Source organism: Mustela lutreola, chromosome 2 (genome assembly GCF_030435805.1).
Source record: "Mustela lutreola isolate mMusLut2 chromosome 2, mMusLut2.pri, whole genome shotgun sequence".
Classification (NCBI taxonomy): domain Eukaryota; kingdom Metazoa; phylum Chordata; class Mammalia; order Carnivora; family Mustelidae; genus Mustela; species Mustela lutreola.
In genome coordinates, this window is record NC_081291.1 from 180,809,093 (window position 1) to 180,812,816 (window position 3,724).

Sequence of the window (3,724 nt, forward strand, 5' to 3'; positions counted from 1 at the left end):
TGAATTAACTCTAAGGAAAAATACTGTAACTGAAGATAAGCAACTTATTTTCTACATATAAAATTATCAGATATTTTTGGCATACATCAAAGATGTTTGTTTTTCTTGTCATTATCATTTTGATTGACAGATCCTTTAACACATTACACTGCCAAAACCAAATAAAACTGTAGCTACGTAAAGGAACATTATAAAAGTGCCAAAATATTTTTTAAATGAGAAATAAAATAAATTTCATAATTATTATGGTAACCACTTCATAGCATTAAAATATTCAGCCACAGTTAGAAAGCCAAGCTTTTACAACTTCCCCAATATCTCTCTTACTATTGAAATTGATAACAATCTGTTGAAGTTCTCCGGATGAGCTAATTATAAAAGGCAAAGGAGGAATTTATAAATGTAGGACTTGACCTGCTCTTACGTAATCAATAAGTCTATAGCAATTAATATCAGAGTTTGGGTTTCCTCAATTTATGACCAACCAACACTTCATATATAAACCTTCAAGCTGCTGGTACATTTACTCATATTTTAAAAAGCAATGTTTTCGTTCTGATATTGATTTTTTGCTATTTTTTGTAGTTATTTATTTAGTGCCTTATTTTCCAAAGCGTTTGAGCCAATACCTCAATGCAGGCATGTGTACGTGATTAAAATATATCTCTACCAAAATTAGTCTGAGACATGCCTAAGGCAAATCTCCCTAAGAAACCCTGAATGTTCCAGATCTCTTAGATTCTATTGATCCATATTATTAAATATATTTTAAAAGGTAACTTCACCCACATTCCCCCTATGCTTCTATATCTATTAACCCCAAGTTTGGTTTCACAGATATGTAAGGACAGATTCACATTAGCAATAATTACATCATAGTTCTTAGTATTGTTTGTGTGTGTGCATGCATACGTGATGTGTTTAGAAATAAACAGTAATTGCTGTTGAACTCTATTTTAAGAACAAAGCAAAAAATGAGATATAGTGGCAATACTTTTAAGTAACGCCTGATGATTCTTTATTAAGTGTCAAACTAATTTTATGTGATGATTTTGGTGATGGTGATTGTGGAAGTAGTAGTAGTACTAATAGTAATAATTTAGTGATTTTGTGTAGAATAAAAGATTAAAGTAAAAGGAGAATGAAGAAAAGAAGGATTAGGGAATAAGAAAAAGGGAAGAAGGGGAAGATAGAGAAAAAGAATGAAAACCAATTAAAATGATGTAACAGAAATGAATATCTTCTTTAGTAACAATTATTAACCACTTTAAAAGAAAAGTATGTACACACATTATTAGAATGTTATCATTTAAATAATTAAACGTGTATGTATATAAAATTCATTCACTTAAATTCAAGTTAATATTAGCCCATGTTTTATCAGTTGATTAAATTTTGTTTCTTTTAACTGAATATTTAAAAATAAAATGTATTGTATTAACTTTATCACATTTTTATTACTAAATTTGACTTGGCCATCTAGCTCATCCATTTCAAGTCCTCATTTAGCAAAGGGAGATGGAGATTTTTAAAATTCACTGCGTGGGACACTGGCCGTGCTCCGCCCATATCCACCAGGATTCTCCCACCATTTCCGGGTCATCTTCTGTGTGCTTTTCTGACCAAGGGTCTCTCCTACTATTCCTCTTCTGGGCAGCAGGTAGCTGGAAGAGTCTGGGAGGTAAGTTGCTCTAGAGCCTGAGTCCTTCGTGTTAGGGCCGAACAAACTCTGAGGCAAAACTTACCTTGCGGAGGAGCCCGGGTGTTGGAGTCTGTGCATGGTTGCCACTGCTTCCAAGTCCTCCTTCCTCCTTCCCCCTTCCCCTGACTACAGCCTCTCAGAAGCACTTTCTTAGCAAATGACCCCCACACACATTTTTGTCTCAGGTCGCCTCTAGGGAACCTGACTTAAAACAACTGTGAAACAAATATACGAATTGAGAAATTAAGTTTTGGATTTTTTGTGAATATCAGAATTTAGAAATTTTATTACTAAGACCAGAAAATATTTAAAATGGGCATATGTAAAAGCCAAAGCTGAATTAACAGTTTTTCCTGCTGGTATTGGCCTGGGTGTTTTGGAGGTGAGTGTAGTCACAGTGATTCAAAGGTAGAGAAGAGGTTGTTAGTTTTTGTTATTATTGCAAAATACAAATCCTGAAAATTATAGGTATCTCAAAAGTTCGTGGTACTTACGATATCATATAGCATCAACAAATTTAATTACTATTATACAAAGACGAACTAAAGTATTTTAAGTATTTAAGAAAATTATGTACTATATTGCGACGCCTGGGTGGCTCAGTTGGTTAAGCCGCTGCCATTAGCTCAGGTCATGATCCCGGGGTCCTGGGATCGAGTCCCACATCGGGCTTCTTGCTAGGCAGGGAGCCTGCTTCTCTCGCTGCCTCTGCCTGCCACTCTGTCTGCTTGTGTGTACTCTCTCTCTTTAAATAAAATCTTTAAAAAAAAAAAAAAAGAAAGAAAATTATGTACTATATATGTACGTATAATAGAACTGACTAGATCTGTGTTCATACCATTCTGTGTGCCATAATGTTTACATCTAACTTTATTATATTTCTTTCTTTCTTTCTTTCTTTCTTTCTTTCTTTCTTTCTTTCTTTCTTTCTTTCTTTCTTTCTTTCTTTTTTTTTTTTTTAAGTTTACGGACTTTATTTTCTCATTATGGCTTTTCTATATCCTTTCTTAAAAAAAATCCAAGCTGGGGCGCCTGGGTGGCTCAGTGGGTTAAGCCGCTGCTTTCGGCTTGGGTCATGATCCCAGGGTCTTGGGATCGAGCCCCACATTGGGCTCTCTGCTCAGCAGGGAGCCTGCTTCCTTCTCTCTCTCTCTCTCTGCCTGCCTCTCTGCCTACTTGTGATCTCTCTCTGTCAAATAAATAAATAAAATCTTAAAAAAAAAAAAAAAATCCAAGCTTTGCGCAGTGGCAGTATCATAGCCAATGAGGTTTATCTGAGGCGCAATTATTGCTAATTGAAAAAAAAAATCCAGTATAGTCAACATCAGTGAGCTTTAAGTTGTGGTTTTGATTTGCATTTCCCTGATGGTAAGCAATAATGATGAACATCTTTTCATATTTCTGTTGACCACCTGTGTGTTGGAGAAATATCTGTTCATGTCTTCTGCCCATTTTTACTGGATTATTTATTTATTTATTTTTGGTGGTGTGTTTTTTAAGTTCTTTCTGTGTTTTGTATACTAACCCTATATTGGATAGGTCATTTGCAAATACCTTCTCCCATTTAGTAAGTCATCTTTCAGTTTTGTTGTTTCCTTTGCTTTGCAGAAGCTTTTATTTATTTATTTATTTTAAAGATTTTATTTATTTACTTGAGAGAGAGAGAGACCATGAGCAGGAGTGGGAGTTGCAGAGGGAGAGGGAGAAGCAGGCTTCACACTGAGTAAGGACCTCAATGCAGGACTCAATCCCAGGACCCTGAGATTATGACCTAAACCAAAGGCAAGACACTTAACCAACTGAGCCACCCAGGTGCCCCATAGTCCCAATAGTTTATTTTTGTTTTTCTTTCCTTTGTTTGCCTTAGGAGACATCTAGAAAAATGATGCTATGGCTGATGTCAGAGAAATTATTGCCTGTGCTGTCCCCTAGGATTTCTATGATTTCAGGTGTCACATTTAGGTCCTTAAACCGTTTTAAGTTTATTTTTGTGTGTGGTGTGAGAAAGTGGTCCAACTTCAT

General features: G+C 35.4%; 1 non-coding gene across 1 annotated transcript; it reads left to right on the forward strand.

The window, feature by feature from the left end:
* The first annotated feature begins 2,936 nt into the window (after nucleotides 1–2,936).
* LOC131826101 (U4 spliceosomal RNA) lies at nucleotides 2,937–3,073 on the forward strand. The gene has a single exon (XR_009351412.1). It is a non-coding gene; the product is annotated as a U4 spliceosomal RNA (small nuclear RNA).
* The last annotated feature ends 651 nt before the right edge of the window (nucleotides 3,074–3,724 follow it).